General features: G+C 45.7%; 1 protein-coding gene and 1 long non-coding RNA gene across 2 annotated transcripts in view; both read left to right on the top strand.

The window, feature by feature from the left end:
- The window catches only part of DOK5 (docking protein 5), a 118,506-nt gene that overhangs the window by 18,460 nt on the left and 80,956 nt on the right, over positions 1-19,090 (top strand). The gene's annotated exons all lie outside the window — the stretch shown is intronic.
- LOC118609964 lies at positions 1,981-12,852 on the top strand. The gene is made up of 2 exons (XR_004953534.1): positions 1,981-6,673; positions 9,360-12,852. It is a non-coding gene; the product is annotated as an uncharacterized LOC118609964 (long non-coding RNA).

Raw genomic sequence — 19,090 nt, 5'->3', positions numbered from 1 at the left:
GAAATTCCAAATCGGCTTGATTTGCTCTGAAAATCTGACCCAACTTTCTACTCCCGTCTACCCAACCCGACTACTGTCTTTTCGGAGATTGCCTGCCTTGGAGTAAATAATCAATGACATTAATCGTTAGTACCGCCACCACTGACAGTACGGAGGGCGGGTTCTGTTTATATCTAAACCTACCAAGTGTCAGCACCAGAGGCAAACAGTGAATGAGTTCCCGTCGCTGTCTTGGTGGCGCTGGTGGGGAGACAGATAAACACCCGGAGGTGACAGACGTGTGAGGTCACTGGCCTGGCACGGAGCAGCTTTGGGGAAGTCACACAGACTTCCGCCTGGGTCCAGCGCGTGATGTCTGTGAAATCAGTCATTTGCAGCTTATCTAATCTCTCTATAGCCCTGTCACCGTCTGTAAAATAGAGACATTACCTTTATGTTTATAATGCGTCTCAGTGCTCAGCCAACATTAGCACAGAATAAAAGGTGCTATAAAATCATTCGCTTGTTCCACAGATATTTGTTGAGTGTTTGCCGCGTGCCGGGAGCGCGGGTGACATTGAGGGTGTGTGGCGCGACTAAGACAGAGAAGGACCCCGCCTTCGAGGGGTCCCTGGCGGGGCTGGGGTACGGGACACATGGCGCCTAAATGAAAATGGGGGGTTGAGCTCAGCATTGCATGGACTATGAAAATAAATATATTCTAGAGCTGTTTCGTCCAAAACAAACATAATGTGGCCTGTACACGTGAGCCGTGTATGCAGTTTGAAATTTCCTAGAAGTCACATTAGAAAGGGAAAATGAAACAGGCGAAATTAATTTTAATAATGTATTTCATTTAATCCAATCTATCCAAAATGTTATCATTTTAACATGTAATAAATATTAAAAAATATCGAGACACTTTATATTCCTCTTTTTTTCCTACTAAATCTTCAAAATCTGGCATTTTGTGTATTGCAGCACATTTCAAGGGTTCAGAAGCTACCCGTGGCAGCCATAGTGGACAGCGCAGGGCTGGGGCGAGCAGGTGTCTGCTCTACACTGAGTGGTCGGAAGTGGAAAGCCGAGGCCTTGTGACAAGAAGGCCCCAGCCATGCAGAGACTTGTGGGAAGCCTTTCTGGGGAGAAGGTAGAACTAGGCGTAGAGCCTATTCTAGGGCGAGAAAGGGCTCCCCGTGGCCACCGAGGACAGATCAGCAAGGCCGGCGGGCCCAGAACCCAGAGGACGGAGGGGGAGGCCAGATGAGGTCGCAGAGCTGCATGCGGCCGGATCCTGTAGGAATCCGGAGTCCGCAGCGAGGCGTGTGAGTGGATTCAAAGTGTGTTGAGAACCGGTGGGGGGGGTTTAAGTACAGAGTGACGGGCTGAAGCCGTCACCGGAGCCGCGATGTGAGCGGAATGGAGGAGGCAGGAAGGGAAACGGAAAGCCACGGGGGACACTTCCGTGCAGCCTTGGAAAGTCGCGGGTGGCTTGGAGGAAGGGTGTCATAAAGGGGGCTCGCCCAGCAAAGCCGGGTGTCATAAAGGGGGCTCGCCCAGCAAAGCCGGGCCGATGGGACTGCCGGGTGCAGAGGGGGTTTTAAACCCTTCGTCCGCCAACGTTTTCAATTATATAATTCATTCAAGTAAAAAAAAAAAAAAGACTCCTGATGTCTTTAATTATTCATCCTACGCGTGCTCTACGACCAATCCATATCCTGCAGTAGTATATTTTAGTAACACTTGTTTTCTTGTTTATTTCAAACACACACAAGTAAACGCAAGCTTCAGTAGCTTTTTCTTCACCGCGCTCTTGTTTTTGGAAATGACTGTCCTCGGCGGAGGGACTTCATCGCGCAGGCGAAGGCCCGAGGATGGAACGGCCCATGAGTCGTGTAGGGATCAGCAGCAGCTGGGAACGTCTGGGGAGAAGAGCGTGAGGGGGGGCGGGGGGGGGGCGGGGAGGGCGTGTGCACCGCGGTGTCTGGAGAGAGACCAAGGGCTAAGGTCACGGAGGCCTCTTGGGCCGTGGGAAGGGTCGCGATATATTTCTGCATGCGACGTGGGGCGCGGAGCATTCGGCGAGCTCTTCGACGTCGTCGTCTCTGCTTTCGGTCGTCTTCGGCGCGTAGAGAGCGAGAACAAACGATAGGGCTTCAAGCAAGGCGGCGACAGGAGCATTTGTCGTGGGCCGGAATGCGCTTCCTGCCTTCCCCTCCACTTTCTCCATTTAAATTCTGTAAATTGAAAACTCATGTTGGTAAATGCCACAGCCTTTGATCACAGAGAGAAATTTCTTTCCGGGCCGTGCCAGCTCTCCCCGACCCCTACCCCCAACACTCCAGAAGCAGAAGGCTGCCCAGGGGGCTAATCCAATAAAAACCGGTCCAGTTATTATACCGAGACAGAGCAACGCCCGTTGGAAGCTTTTGGAGAAGGGGATGGACTTTTGCAAAACACCAGTTTGCATTTCCTTTCGTTCGCAGTCTTTGTTCAGTGACACAAAATTTCCTGGAGACGGTGCTGCTCCAAGAAGCAAGCTGTCCCTCTGTCTCTCGTGGGCCCTTTCCTCTCTCAGCGAGCCCGGCTGGCTGCGGGAGGGGCTGTGGCTGTACCCACACACGCCCAATGATTAACAGCCGCGTTCGATACGTCATCTTAAAACACAGGTACGCGAGCCAACGTCACCAGGCGGTTTTTAACTTTGTTGTCGTGCAGTTTTTAGCTTCTTATTAGAACTGAAGAGAGACCGAGCCCTCTCGTGTTAGATTTCTGGTCGGGGCGAAGACTGGGGTTTTACCGCTAATCTCTTCAAGCCACAGCCACAGACGTTTACTGAGAAAATCATTTTACAATAGCAGCTAATTGGAAAAACTGACGGTCTCATTTGATCGTCGAGAGAACTATCATGCGGGCTTTCAGAAAGGGACTTGGCGTAGGATTCCACGGCCTAGTCTGAGAGAGGCCGCGTGGCCGTCCTCACCTGCGAGAACTCAGAGCGTGCCCGGCCCGCGGCTGTCTTGCTTCCATTGCCCCGGCTTGTGCTGGATTGCGAGGCTGCCTGGCTTCGTGCCGAGCTCTGGGCCAGAAACACTCTCCCTGCCCAGCCATCGGGAGCACACCCTGTCTACAAACCCATCCCCTCGATTGCACTCCTGGGCTTCTGGAGATGAAAGGGAAGCCCGTTTGGATGACCGTGAGCCAGAGGGCTCAGCAAGGCCGGCCTGGTCACGCCGTCTGCCCATCGTACTCAGCCTGACCGTTCAGAGGAGCGTCTGTGTCTGAGGCCAGTCCGAGCCACCTCTCTCCTGCGCCGGCAACAACAACAAGAGGAAGACCCGCCATTTATGGGGTGTTTTCTGTGTGCCTGATCGTGGGCTAAACGTTAATTAATTCTTCTTCACCTTTGGGGTAGCGAGAGTGGTCAAAAGTGAACCTGGTGGGAAAGCGTGGGATTTTAGTAGTATTCTTTCGTATGGAAATCTCACATTTTACTATTTCAAGAAAAACACTTTTATAAAAAGGAATTTGCTATAAAGGATAAGCTCCATGTATGTTAACACCTGCTCCATACCAACGTTTCTGCTGTTTTTTTTTTTTATAATGAGCTTATTTTATACGGGTTGGTAAAATTGAATGAAATAAGAAGCTAAGAAAACAAATAAACAAAAACTGAGCCTTCGAGGACATGTTTATAACTGCACTCAATTTCTGATAAGATGGAAATCGTATATTCCATTTGGCAGAGTAAAGAGCAGAGAAGTTAGTTAAATTCCTTTGTCCCAAACCTTAAAACTGGTCCGCATCTGTAGTCAGGAGTGGCCTCCAGGCTTCGGGAGTCTAGTCCCCATTGTCAGCACCGTGTAACTGTGGGCTAATCAGCTGGTAGTGGCAGTGAACTCTCTGTCCCTGACTGACCTTCCGAATCCGTCCTTTTCTCTTCCGGATCACTTTACGCCTAGTCAGAGATGGCTCAGTGTAGAGGAAACACAAGCTTTGGTTTCAGAAACGGATGTCCAGATCCCATCTCTTTCTAATTGAGTCACCTGACCTCAGAGCCTCCGTTCTATGCAGTGGGAATATCCATGAAACCTAGCCAATAGGGCTCTTCTGAGAATTATGGGATCGATGGGCATTTGACAGATAGTAGATGACCAGCAATGTTAATTCTAGATGAGTGACACGTAGTAAGCGCTCAAAAATGAGCTGCGATTGTTGAAGACATTATTCTAGAGTCAGAAACTCAAATGCCCTCGGGACAAGTTGCCAACATACGTGAATGAAGAAGGCTTGTTGGGGGTTGTGGTGAAATAGCACTTGTCCTTGACCCTGCCCAGCCTGGGGATTGAGTTTTGTTGCTTCTTCCCCTTATTAAAGCAGAAAGAGAAATAGGATTTTTGGTGAAACGTGATGATAAAATATTGGTTCATTTGATTTTTATTAAATGCTCTGTGGGCAAAAAAATAATCCAACCCTTTATAACCGTTTGCAGGCTGCCATTTTGTCGCCTCTGATCATTCCTTCATTCCATTCATTCATTCATTCATTGCATTCATTCATTCAGCGAATTGTGGAGAGATCGAGGGTCATTCCGAAGTGAGACACAAAAAGGGCCGGAGGAAAAGACTTTCAAGGGAAGAGAAAAGACGCGGAGATTCCTAACGCGAGAGCACGGCGGGCTGCGAGTGGGCTCATTGATAGTTTTCAAATATGTGAAGGGAATTTAAGCAATTGATGTCGACTAATTATTCTTTGTCTTTTAGAGACTGGTACAAAAAGAATTCAATTCTCAGGAGAAAAATTCATTTTTAAGGAGAATAATTATGAAGAAATATGAACATTTTCTGAATCCTGGAACTGATTAAGTTTCCGAGACTGGGCGAAAAGGCTGTGGACTTTCGTTTTGTAAAGGCTTTTAAACATAGCACAGTTTATCTGAGGAATTTGTTAATATGATTTGGATGACCTTGGAATAACCTTCCGCCTCCCCCCACCCCCAGTCTGGAATTCTGGGGCTGTGATTACTGACTCGAAAGGGGGTTCGGTTGCCGTGCCAAGGGTTTGCACACACTCTGTTCCCTGCAGGGTGCAATTCAAGGGAAGAGCTGAGAAGTCCACAGTGACTTCGGATTCTGATTACTTGAGAGAGCCTTTTGCCCCTCACATGCCATGACTGCTCCAGTTAATGGACACAGTCTTTGAACCCAGGGCTCCTTTTGGAGGCAGAGAAAAGAAGTCCCCCCCGGGGAAGTCACATCTTCCAGCTTGACAGATGCCAACTCGAATTTTCCTCCTCTTTCATGATTCCGAATCGTTCTCAAAGCCTTCCTCACTCCAGCGCTGCGCTGAGCTGAGATCTTGCCGTTTCCACTTGTCAAAAGATGTCAGGCGTTTCTAGGCATCCATGGTCCTACGGCAGCTTTGAAGCGGATGTGGGATTCCAGGGCTTCCAGAAGAGGCAGTGGACCCTTTTCCTGCCGACTCGGGTTCAGGTGTGCTTCAAAAATGCAAGGCTTGACAGGGACTTAAATGTTCTCTTTCCCTTTGCCGGAGAATGTCACATTATTTTAAAACCCACGGATGGGTGCCTCATAACTGCAGGTCTGCTAGCCGCATTAGAGGCATTAGCTTTTTGTTGTTGTTGTTGTTTGGCTGCAGAAGGGCAGTCGGGAGAGTAATGAGAGACCGTTCATCGAGAAACGAATGGATGAAAAACGTGTCACTTTGGGGTTCGAGGTCACATGAAACTTACGGTAGAGGGAAATGCAACACTAGGTTTGCGTCTCTGTCTGAGGCAGTGGGAACCAGTTCAAGGAGATGATCTTCCAGCTTGTCTTTGCTTAGGCTGAGCAGTTTTGGGTGAAGTATCATAAGGAGTTGGATTATGAACATCTCTTCTCTATCTCACGCTTCCTTCCCTCCTTCCCTCCTTCCCTCCTCCCATCCTTCCTCCCTCCCCCACTACCTTCTCTGCCTGTCACACCGGAACCCCGCAGACTGGCTTAAACAGTAGAAAGGTATTCCCACACAGTTCCGGAGGCTGGGACGTCCAGGGTCTTATAAACTCATTTAACCATCATCACCCCCTTAGAGTCCCCATCTCCAAATCCTGGGTGTTGGGACTTCAAGATATGAATTTTGTGGGGACACAGTTGAGTCCAGAGCAGATGGCGTAGGTAATCTCAGTGTCCTGTGAACCCGACTTCAGGCTCGGAGATGTGGGTTAGTTATAATGGGTTCCTACCCTTCCCCGGTCTCTCTCTTATAAGGACATGTGATTACGTAGTGCTTAACCCTGATAGTCCAGGATAATTTCCACCCAGTAAAATCTTGAACTTGATCACATCGGCAGAGTATCTTTTGCCAAGTAAGGCAACACCTCTACAGGTCTGGGCATTAGGACATGGACGTCTTGGGAGGTGGGGGACACTTTTTTGTCTACCACAATGTATCTTGTTGCTATTGATTATTAAATCTTACAACCAGGAACATTCTACCAATGCAAAGTTGTAGCGTTTTGAGCTTGTGTTCTCTCTTGTTTAGCCCATTTCACAAAGTTAATTTATCTATCAAGTACACACATCACTTCTTCTATTGGCTGCCAATGATGAAAAGAGGCATGATTCAACAGACGAGAGGCCGCCATGATGGGTTTCGTGCCTTCTAAGAGGATGCTAGCTGCCCAGAAATGCGCGTAAGTAATACAGAGGAGTCAGATCGTTGGCAGCCATCCAGTGCCATCAGGTGATGGCATAAGTGTCTGGAGTATGCTTTTATGCAATTCTTGATGCTGCCGTAATTGGGATAATGCATTGGCTGACAGTTCCTGACACGATCCCTCTCTCTCTCCAGTTCTGCTTGCTTCTGACTCTTCAAGGGGACAGGGGACGCAGAAAGAGAAGTGTGTGTAAGAGTAAAACATTCACTCGCCGCCCGTCACGCACCCGTAGGCTAACAATAGGAACATCTCGGAATCCGGCTCCAGGGCTCTCGTCCCCTTGTATGTAGTTCCTTAAGTGGGCAGAAGTGCGTCTGGTTATATAACCCTGTGATAGAAGAGGAGCTATGTTTAAATAATGCATGCAGAGAACCCATTGTCAACTGCAGACGCATATCTAATTACTGTAAGGGAAAAAAAAACTCCATGAACTTGAATATGACGTGGGAGTTGATTTTATTCAAACCAGGGTTCTAACTCAGTCTGAAAAGAACTGAGCAGTAGTGTTTCGATCATGCCCTCATAGGAGATGGTATGTGTGTATGTATCTATAGCTCGGCTTTATTTAATGAGGATTTTCCAGCAGATGGGAAGACATAGGTGAGAGAAGAAAATGCTTTAAATTTAACCCTTTGGACATACTTTAGTTTCAGGGACATTTTATTGTCTTCCTTGGGTCTTGTAGAGTATGCTTTTGTGTCTGAGCTATGTCTTCCCCTTCCGACATCCTGCGCTAAGAGCTTTATCCTCACAAAACTCATGTTTCTCCAAGTGATAAAGACGAGACTCCGACTCAGATGGTATGACCCTAAGAGTGTGCTCTGCACTGACCCCAGGTCTAGCTTAGCTTTAAATGATGACAAAAGTTAATGCAGGTTTTGCGTCTCCATTCATCTATTTGATTACTAAAATGGCACTTAGCTCCTGTCACCGGTTTCTGCTCACAGAACACTTCGGACACCAAATGCGAGTGGAGCTTTCCCACACCAACCCATTCTCCAACACTTCGGACACCTATAGGTGTCCTGCGAGTCAATTCAAGCATGACACTAACTGCCTAGCGTTAGTGCAGACCCTGTAGTTTAAAAGCTCAACCACAAACTTACTCCAAATGGTGGATCCTCAGGGTTTCCCACACTTCTGTCCATCTTGGCCACAAATTGGCGGTTCACATGACCCCTTTTTCTGATTCCATAATTTGCTCAAACAGCTCACAGACTCAGGAAAATGCTTTACTTCTATGACTGGATTATAAGGGATATTATAAAGGATACAGATGAATAGCCACGTGGAGAGGTGGACCTACGATGAGGCCTAGCAGGGTCCTGAGTCCAAGACTTTCTGTCCTGTGGAGTTAGGATGTGCCACCCCCATGGCCCGTGGATGCATTCCCAAACCCATGAGATCTCTGAACCCCATCGTCTAGGGTTTTTGTGAGGGTTTCATTTCATAAGCATGATTGATTAAATCACTGCTCATTGGTGATCATCTCAATCTCTAGCCCCTCTCACTTCTCTGGAGGTCAGGGATTGGGGCTGAAAGTTCCACCTCTAATCACATGTTTGGTTCCTCTGGGGAGGAGCCCTCATCCAGAAGCTATCTGGGGGCCCACCAGAAGTCACCTCACTAACCTAAACTCAGGTATGGTTGAAAGGGGCTGATTATACATGACAAAAGATGCTCCTCTCACCTCCATCACTCAGGAGATGACAAGGGTTTTAGGAACTCTGTACCAGGAAACAGAGACAAGGACCACATATATATTTCTTATTGTATTCACGATATCACAATACTAAAGATCAGGATTTTTGCTAGACTGGGAAACAAAGAACTTAGATTTAGTTCTTGCCCCGAGAGAATTCGCAGGGTCGTGGGTAACCCACTTCCAAACTGGCGATTCAGTCTTTAACTTCTTCGCTTGGGTTCTCTAACACTGAATTTAAAGCAGGTTTTTCTCGGAAGTGATTCTGGTTTTACAAACTGTCTCCTGGCCTCAGAATTCCTCACATACCAAGTTTCTTGAAAGCCGTGCGTTCACTTTTAAATACGGCATCTATCAGGAGTCACTTTTTTGTTCTTTAACAATCTTCCAATTTCTTATATTTATTTGGGAATTTGAAAATAAATGTTGCTGTGTACAAAATCACTAAAAGATTAGCAGGCTGATTTGATTTCAATAGAACGTCCCACCCTAAATGTGCAGTGTTAAACCACTGAATTTAATATGTTTGAGTTTTAACCCCTTCTGTGTTATCGTTAAGGTTTTATTAGCATTTGGTTAACTCACTTGGGCTAACCTGGCCTCAGTTTCTTCACCAGGATGATGGGTTTGGATTCTTGGAAGGATCAAATGCTATCGTATGGGAATTCCATGAACCAAAGTGGTGCCGTAGCAGGTTTAAGTTCTGGAATAAATTGGAAGCCTTTTGCTTTAGGTACCGTGGGATTCCAGAATAATCCTAACATCAGTCTGTGATGACGTCACACAACTTGCGTTTGAATTATTTAGTCACCGAAGTACATAGGCCTAGTGTAAATGCTGGCTTTGACGCTCATGAGCTGTGTGTGGCTTTGGGTAACTTAATTAACATCTCTGAGCTTTAGTTTCCTTTCGGTAAAATACGAATAATGATGATAATAATAATAGGTTTTTTCCTTATAGAATTTCTGGTGATGAAGGTGCTGGTGGTGATGATAAATTTATGATGATGACGATGACGACGACGACTCACAGATATTAAGCCCTTACTTTTTGCCAGGTTCCATGTTGGAGACTGTGCATCTCACCTCATAATATTCTCAATGACCCTGTATGGCAGGTAGTATTCTAATCCCATCGTTGTTTTAATGAGGAACTTGAGGTTTAGTGAAGTTAATATATAGGAATTAGCACATCTAGAACCCCAGTGTAGATTTGACTAACTTTTAACACGTACCGTGTCTTAGTTCATGTTTTCATTGTACTCTGCCAATCTGAACTGCAGTCTCTTTTATAAGGATTGAAAGAGATGTAATATATATTAAATGTTTAGCATTCATCCTATAGCAAATGCTACATAAATCCTGGGTATTTAATTAATATTAGATCTATTTCTGTTTTACTTATGAATTATAATCTTTATGTATTCCATTTCTATTATTTCCTTGAACATTTAAAACCATCCCCAAATAATTAAATTATATATTCTCTACAGAGATGCAAAAGTTATCGGTGTCCGTACCATTGGAGATGAGAGAATGACAAGATTTCTACACTCTCTATTGAAAGGCAGAAACAAATTCTTCATTTAGGTCAAAGTGTTAAGTTTGAATGATGTGCACTCATTTTTTTTTTTTTTCAAATAAGTAGCTTGTATTTTAAACAAATATCACTTAAGTTTTTAACATCATCTTCTTGTGATTCAGTTAAGGAGATTAAATGAGTTGTTTAAACAAGATGTTTATACCAGTTCATTTGAGAGTGAATGATGCATTCAATAACTATATTTGCGAATTTGGCTCTCTGCTATAAAATAACCAATCTGTCTGATGTTATCTTTGAATTAATACGTGTTTGGCTTCAAGGAGAGCTGCTGCGTTAGAAGTCGCATATTATCTGCGGCAAATCTGACTCACAGGCTTTTAGTAACACCCCATTTCCAACTATCAAGGGAGAGACTGCTGTTATCTTTGAAAATCCAGTGTGTTCTAACTTCTGTAGTGCACATACCTGCCTGCTGATGCTCCTTGGCCTACAGCTTCTGCTGAACTCGGACTCTTGTTGCAAGGCCTGTATCATGGGGTCCCTACTCTCTCGGTCGCTTAGACTAAAGGTATCGCAATAGAACTCCTAATCCAGCCCCCCAAACACGCCCCTCACAAAGTCCTTCCCCGTCTCGGTAAATGGCAGCTCCATCTTTCCAGTTGCCTAGGTTATCAGCCTTGACTCTCTTCTTCTCTCACATTTCATTGGTAGTTCCTTAGCAAGTTCTGCTAGGTCTGTGTGCAAAACACACCCAGGATTGAGTTCTAGTACCTCTTCTGTGATCGCTGTAGGTCACACCTCCATGTATTAACACTTGGACCGTTAAAACAGCCTTCCAACAGCCCGCTTCCTTGCTTTTGCCCTGGCCCATCTTTGGTCGCGATCATTTTTGAGACTATAAGGTAGAGCATGGCGCTCCTCTGCTCGAAGTTCTCTAAGTCTCAAATCTTACTCAGAGTCCATCCGTGGCCTCTGAAGTTTCACGTGATCGTGCCCCTGGCACCTTCTCCAGCCTTTCCTGTCTGTTCGCTCCCGTAGTGCAGTGCGGCAGGCACACTGCCTCAGGGCCTTTGCACTCACCGTCTCTATGGAATGTGCTTATCCTGCCTGTGGCTCAACTTGCTGTCTTATATCACCTGGCCCTCTGGCTGAGTGACACCTGTCCGAGGGGCCTCCTATGCGCGACCTCTTAAAGTAGCACATGTCTTCTTCGATTGGCCTTCTCCTTCGTTTTCCAGCTTCATGTCTCTATTACCAGTGTCTTTTTTGACACAACTTCCAACACCAGAAATCCAATTCTCCAGTACCAACTGGCTGTCCAGTAATTCGGTTCGTTTCTGATACTGATTCCTGCAGTTCGCACGGATGCCCCTGGTTAAGGGCTCCAGGCCACAGGACTGCCATTAATTCCGATCCCAGCCCCAAAGGAGTTACCCAGACTACCTACCCTTCTACCTGGCTGACGACAGATTTGGGGTTCTTGCAACTCCTTCCTTAGGTTCAGTCACTTGCTAGAACAACTCACAGAACTCAGGATAACGTTTTATTTGTATTTACCGCGTCATATAAAAGGTATGACTCAGGAACAGCTAAATGGAAGAGACACGTGGACAGGTACAGGGAGGGGGTTCTTCGTGGAACTCCCATACACTCTCTGAACCTGCCACCCCCCAGCACTGTGCCGTGTTTACTAATTCTGAAGACCCCAAACCATTTCATTTAGGGGGTTCTATGGAGGTTTTATTATGTAGGCAGGGTTGATTAAATTATTGTCTATTGGTGGTTGAACTCAGTCTCCAGCCCCTCTCCCTTCCCCAGTGATTAGGGGTTGGGGCAGGGCATAGAGTTGAGTGACTCAACCCTCTAATCACATGATTGGTCCCTTTGGGCCATCGGGAGTCACCTCATTAGCATAAACTCGTGGTTGAAAGGAGCTAGTTATGAATAACTGAAGATGCTCTTAAAAACTCCTATCCTTCCTCTCACTCTGGAAATTCCAGGGATTTCAGGACCTCTGCTTCATGCAGGACTGAGACGTTGTCTGTCTGTCGGCACCTGTGAGCGTTAAACTTCTCAAGCAGTGGGTTACTTTTGCCAGGTTTGTTACTGCTTTTATTCGGTACCTGGAACAGTGCCTGATGTACCACGGGCACTTAATCAATGCTTATCGAATGAGTTACTTAACTCAGTTGAACATTCACAAATGCTGTAGTTAACGGAGGAGGACTGCAGATGGAGGGAACGTGTGCTCGGTGACAGTCACAACCCCAGAAAGAGAGACAACCAAGCGCTTTTCCGAAGTCCCTTCCGGTCTGAGCATCAGTCCTTTGTAACTCCGTTTTATTCCCTTTGGAATATTCCCTGAGCTTCGCCTGGCTCCCAAAAATAAATCACCACCTGCTTTTTTTTCCTGGCTTTACTAAAATGTAATAAACAATTAGTCGCTCGTATTTACGTTGTACAATTCAATGAGTTTTTCCCGGTTATGGTTGGCATACAAGAATATATTCGTTTCAGTTGTGCCGCACGGTGATTAGAGGTCTGTATAACTCACAAAGTGATCACCCCACTAAATCTAGTCCCCCTCTTCCCCCTTACATATTTATCAAAACATTATTAACTCTTTTCCTTAAGTCACACTTATGTCTCCACGTCTATTTTGTAACTGTCTGTGCTTCTTAATCCCCTTTTCACGCCCCCCAGCTCCCCTCCCATTGAGTAGCCCTCACAGTATTCTCTGTATCTATGAGTTTATTTCCACTTTCATTGTTGCCGTTGTCTATTTTGTTCTTTAGAGTCCGCATGTATGTGAAATCATGTGCTACTTGTCTTTCTCTGACTTGTTTCATTCAGCATCCTGCCACCCCCGGTCCGTCAAGGCAATACCTTTTTCCATCCCCTCCCTTTTAGTCCGTGTGTGTCTTTTGAACGGGCTCCCCGTTTGTCGCAAGCCTAAGGACCTCGGCTGACGCGTCCCCGATAAGCCCAGAAGAGCGAAAGGAAAACGTGCCTGGCACATGATAGGTGCTCAGCGAATATCTTCTGTATTTTCACCAACCACTGCCGCCGCGGGGGCGCGTACCTTCAAACCCACAATGAGAACGCCACGCCTGTTGATTAAGTAACTGTGCCGAAGGCCGGCATCAGGGCCCGCGTGCGTTCCGGCCACGGAACTGAGCATCGCATGCGGTCCCGTTCACCTCCCCGATCCCCGGGCTTGGAAAGCGGTGCCGGCTGGAGGCTGGTGAGGTGGCGTTTGCGGTGGGTCGCCCCACTCACCTCTCAGCCGTGCCCCCCGCGCACCTCCCAGGTCTGCCCCAACTTTGGTGTCCTCCCGTGGTGAGGTGGCGGAGGGAGCCTAGGGCCGGGGTGGGGGGCGGGGGAGGCGGCAACACGTCAAAGCAGGAAGGTGGGAGGGGCAGCTTCCCGCAGGTAAAGGTGGAACTTGGGCTTTTTGTCCCTTTGGTTTTGCGTATAGGTCCCGTCCACTCGCTAACAGAAGCCACTGTTTGCTGATAAGTGTCCTCATTCGGATGCAGTGAAAAATCGCAGGACTTGCCCTTTGAAAGCCCTGCAGCTCCCGGAGACCCAAACTCTGCTTTTCTGACTACGTTTGGTGTTCGAATGATCCAATTTTGGCCATGTCTGTTTCCACGTAGAAACAGACCCTTCGCATGCTGTTGGGACCTGTGCTCTCGCCTGCCGCTTTGCTTTGGAGTGGCCAGGAAGGTGTTGGCTGTGTCTTCTTCACTGTTCAGTGAGGACAGCAGAGGCTCGGAGGAGGTTAGGGATGTGTTTGCCCAGGATCACGTGGCAGAAGGAGGGAGGTGTTCGACTGTCTTTATGGAGGGATAAGTGCACGTCAGAGAAAGCATCCCCCGAAGCGCCCCAAAGGGCAGGGAACGCGTTGTGTTTTTATTAGTTTTATTATTCTGTTTCTTCAGGGCTGACAATAATTGTGGGCCGGTCTTTGTGAGCGGTGAGAGGGAAGATCGGAAGACGTGGGTCTGGTTTTGAGATGTCAGACTCTGTTATTTAACCTTTCGAGGGTTTCTTCATCTGTACATCGAGACAGGAACAAAACTCCCTTGTCGGGAGAGTTAAACGGGCTACGTTTGTGTAAAAACTCAGAGTCGAGGCCCTCATTAAATATTGACCGTTATTATCCGTTGGAAAGTAGCCCATTCAAAAACTGCGCCGCCTGTTTATACAGCTCGAAATTTATTATTATAATAACGTAGGCACTAATGAAAATATCCTAGGCAATCCTTTCATCTTTCCTGAAATCGTAGACTGGTCGGTTAGAAGTTCTGCTCAGGTCTTCTGCTGCTTCCCACTTGGTGATCCAGTTTGTTTTGAGGATTTGCCGGCAGATTTGGGACCAAACACTATGAAACAAATCGCTTTTTTTAATATTTTAAATGCGTGCACACGACACTGCGATCTCTTTCCGTGACAGTCCCTGGCCACGGCCCGCATTGTTCCCTTTCGGTTCTGGCCCCTTCCACTCACCAAGTTTTACTCAAGCTTCGGCCGCTTCTCCCAGTTCAAGTCGAGGCTTCTCTGATCTCTCGCCGAGAAGCCTGCGTGCAAGCAAACCAAGAATTTTTTTTAACCGTTTCCCGCATCCCCCTCTCTTAGGTTTGATGAGGTCAGATTTCCAAACTGCCAGTCCGACGATTTTCTCCTTCTTTCTTGATACTGTTGGATAAAGAGAGGCTGTTTAAAGGAACGCTTCCGGTCCGAGGGGTGGCCCTTTCTCCACACGCCGAAGGGCGAGACCCTGAAGCTGGGACACACGTGGGGACGGCCAGGCTGGCGCCGGGATGCACGGAGTTCTAACTGGTGGATGTTCAGGGGAGAAATGTGTTTGTGCTCTCGGTACCAGAGCTGCTGTCGGGGATGCAAGCTGGCTGGAAAGCCAAAGACAAGGTGGAGGCTGATGAGCTTGGTAGTAAGAACGTTGGAAATAATGGACGTCTCTCTAGAATTCAGACTCCCATGCTGTAGACGCAAGGTTTGATGATAAACCAAGTGAGCATTTGGCAGAAACCAAGTATGCTTGGTTAAAACAAACAAACAGACAAAAACACACACACACACACACACACACACACACAGAGAAGATGTCCAATTGCTAGGGGCCTCCTGGAACCATGTAATTAAATGATACTGTTTTTTTTTTTTCGGAACTACCTGGAGCAACTCTATCTTCCAATAATAAGATACCACTTTGTACACATGGCTGCGTTTGAAATCCCAGAAAAAAAACAGTAGGATGGTTATCAGGAATCAGACTTTTCCTTGTTTCTTTCTGAGAACCGGTGTGAAAGGCGAGTGTAATTTCTTATTCAGAGGTAGAGATATTTTAAGATGAATGGCTTACCACAAAAGGTAATGTCTGAAATAATTGGATTTTATTTATCACAGACAATGTTTATTAAGGTACAGTTTGGCTGGTCTTTTATTTTACTGAGACGCGATTCAAAATAGTTGAGGTTTCTGTATAGGTCTGATAAGGATGCTGAAATAATTGGACTTTCAGTGGAAAGGGCAATCTAGAGAATTTCTTGCATTACTGATTCTCTCCAAAATCGAAAGCTTGAGCATCTTGTCTGAAAACATAGATTTGGTATTTGAATGATATACGAGGTGTGTTTTACCCATACCATTGCAACTCTAAGTCCAGTGGCCAACTTCAGGATCCGTGGTTCAGAATTGGCTTGCTTTCTGGGAATGGCGTCTTTAAAAGGTTCTTTTTTTTTTTTGAATTCTCTGACAATTAATAGCCGTTTTGTGGTTTGAGAAATATACATACGTTTAAGTTTATATTCCTGTGCTTAAAATTTCATGAAGTTTCTTTATACTTGCAATTCCCTAGTCGTCCTCAAGAAAACAGCCTTTAGCTTGCTTCCCCCGCCCCCCCACAGGACCATATGTTGTCATGGCATCCACAGCTACTTGCAAATCCAAGAGCAGTCCTTTCATGTCCATGTCATTAGACAGTGTCTGTGCCAGTCCTCGGTAAGGGGGTGGGGCACTAAACCCCAGCATGGAGTCTGGGGAACAAAGTTGCTTCCGTAAGAACAAAATAAAACTCAGCGGCAGAGAAGGTGGACCTGAGTAGAAATGGATTTTTTTTTTTCCCTTCAGAAAGAGAGAGCATTTAAAAAAGAATTTCTGATAACCATCCTACTAGTTTTTTTTTTTTTCTGGGATTTCAAACGCAGCCATGTGTACAAAGAGGTATCTATTATGGGAAGATAGAGTTGCTCCAGGTTAGTTCCGAAAAAAACAGTATCATTTAATTATATGGTTCCAGGAGCAAAGTAGCAAAGGGTTACAGGGGAACAAGTTGAGGCTTTAAGATACATGACAATGTTATATCTCACCAATAGAAAGCTATGCACCCATTAAAAAGAAAGCTTAAGGCTATGTATATTGAAACTGAAAGGTGCCTGTGATTTATTTTCAAGTGGGAAATTAAAGAAAGTTCTGCAACATTATACTTAGTATGATCCTCTTTATTCGTTTGTTTGTTTATTTATTTTTGAGCACAGACACATTTATATATAAGTAGAAAGGTAGAGTGATCTCACTATTACATTTAGGTTTGGCTGCATTTAACCGACGGCCAGCATCGTCGTGGCTCGCCAAGGTAGAAGTTTAGTTTTCTTTCATTGAAAAGAAGTCAAGGTTAGTACGGTAGTTCCGAACTCACGAGGAAGCCAGGTCTCTTCTCCGCGTCTGCTCCGGCATGCTGGAGTGTGGATTCCCAGCGCACCGTTCCCTCATGGTCCAGCGTGGCTGCTGAGTTCCATGCGTCACGTCTCTACAGGGCAGAAAACGAAGAAAAGGCAGGAAGGCAGAGTAATTTTGTTCCTTCTCTTTTTATGACGCTTTCCTGGAAAGTGCTCACAAGACTTCTCTCTCCTTGCCCAGTACGTAGTCACCTTGCTTCACCCAGATGCCTAGAAAATCCAGTCTCTCAGTACATAGCCCGGATTTCGTTGGCTGGCATTGGGTAAGAGGAGGAAGGTGCGTAGGAGGCGGCTTGCGGGAGGACTTCCTTTTTCTTCTTTATACATGTCTGTGTTGAATGTGTGAAACAAGCATTTTTTTAAAAAAAAACTTAAAAGAATAAGAAATGCGTATTTTAAAGAAGAAATAAAAGTGAAAGGGGAGACGCGATAACCCGTTAGTCCGCGATTAATGGCATAATAAAAATGGTAGTGCTCTGTCTTGTCGGACCTATTTTTTTAGTGTGAGAGCATCTTCCCGTGTTCATGACCCAGCGCTGGGCCCTGAACAGCGTCAGGCAGCAGGGCCCTTACACAGTGTGGGTTTTATGGCTTTCTTATCTGTATTAAAACTGTTTGCAGAGATATGATTCTCATTCTTGGCTGCTAGTTAGCCTTTTTCATGGCCAAACGCAGAAGGCCTTTGAGTGACCAAGACTGGAGGCATAATTTGAATAATAAGATGAGAATTGATGGAATGTTTTAGGGAGGTGGTATAAGTAATATGGGCTCTTGGGTCAGTGTGGCCCTTTTTACTTTTAATTTTCTAAGCCTCAGTCTCTCAATTCTAAAATGGTAATGATAATAGTTGTCCTATATCATGGGACTTTTATATGAATCTGAAAAGATAGTGGTGATCTGGTGACTGGCCGTTAGTACATGCTCAATAAATACAAGATGGATGTTTTTGTTGCTGGCACACTATGTGTCGGGCATCCTATAATCCATTTGAATTTTACCCCCTCTGATAAGTTGATAATGGTGGTAATGTTTTTTTTTATAACAGTTTTATTGAGATATAATGGAGACAGCATAAAATTTACCCTTCTAACAGTGACCAGTCTAGTGGGTTTTACGTATTCACAGGGCTGTGCAGTCACCGCCACAGCCCAGGTTTAAAGCATTTTCATCACTTCGTGGCGGGGTGGAAGGCTGCAGGTGGCTGTGTGCCTTGCTTGGCGGAAAACTTCTGAGTCACACGCAGACCTGAGGCTTTGTGCTCAGGGGCTGCTTCTGTCCACAGACTCTGCTGTGTTTCTTTTCCTGCTGATTAATCCTCACAAGGCTTTCTCTCTCTCTCTCTCTCTCTCTCTCTCTCTCTCTCTCTCTCTCTCTCTCTTTCCCCCTCCTCCTTCCCTCCCTTTCTCCCTCTCTCCCTCCCTCCCTCTCTTGTTTTTTATTTCTTTTTTGGCAATAACTTTTCTAGCTGGCCTCAGTTTGGGGCAGGATTCCGGGAGGTTCTGAGACCTGAGGTCTGAGCAGTATGTCCTCAGGCTTTGTCTACACCTCCTGGCCCAGAACTAATGGCTGTCACCTGACTTCAAAACTTCTTTGAAGTTTTGAATATCTTGTCCTGGGACCACGGGCCTGTCTTGGCTTGTTGGGATCTGTGTCTACCCGACCCTAAAGCCTTCTGTCACAGTAACAGGAATGTTTGGTCATCTCGATGCTTGGCTTCCAACATGACAAATACTGGGTTTTACTGCATTTTAAAACGTGCAGTGTACGCTGCCTCAGTAAACAAACTTGCCTTTGATCAATTAGACCTTTTAAATCTGGAGTAAAGACTTTAATTTTGAGAAGGCTTTTCTTTATCTAACATCTTCTTTTTCTCAAATGTTACACTATCGGCATTTTGGGCCAGATGATTCTTTGTAGTGGGGGCCTGTCCTGGCATTTTAGGGTGTTTTAGGCCAGCTCCCTGGCCTGTGCTCACTTGATGCTGATAGTGTCTCCCCAGTTGTGACAAGTAAATACTATTTTCAGACATTGTCAAATGTGTCCTGGAGAGAAAAGTCACCCCAGGTTGAGAACTATTGATCTGAGCACACAGGTATCATATTCATCATCTGCAGTCCTCTGTCCCTCAGAGGTGGATTGTTATGATCTGGATGATATACAGCAAAAGGCCATTTCGCAGCATTTTAATAATCTGGGGTTTAGACATTTTTTTTCTAACCTGTTATAATTAAATTAATATGACTAGTAATAAAAAAATAATAAAACAAACATGCAGTTAGGAAAAGAATACATAAAGAATAAGATGATAACTAACCTCTCAATATTAAATTTGTGATATAATAAACAGTATTTTTATGTTTTGATCATTGTTTATCATTTGCTTTATTT

Source organism: Rousettus aegyptiacus, unplaced genomic scaffold, assembly GCF_014176215.1.
Source record: "Rousettus aegyptiacus isolate mRouAeg1 unplaced genomic scaffold, mRouAeg1.p scaffold_m13_p_12, whole genome shotgun sequence".
Classification (NCBI taxonomy): Eukaryota; Metazoa; Chordata; class Mammalia; order Chiroptera; family Pteropodidae; genus Rousettus; species Rousettus aegyptiacus.
This window is presented reverse-complemented; position numbering and strand designations above follow the sequence as displayed.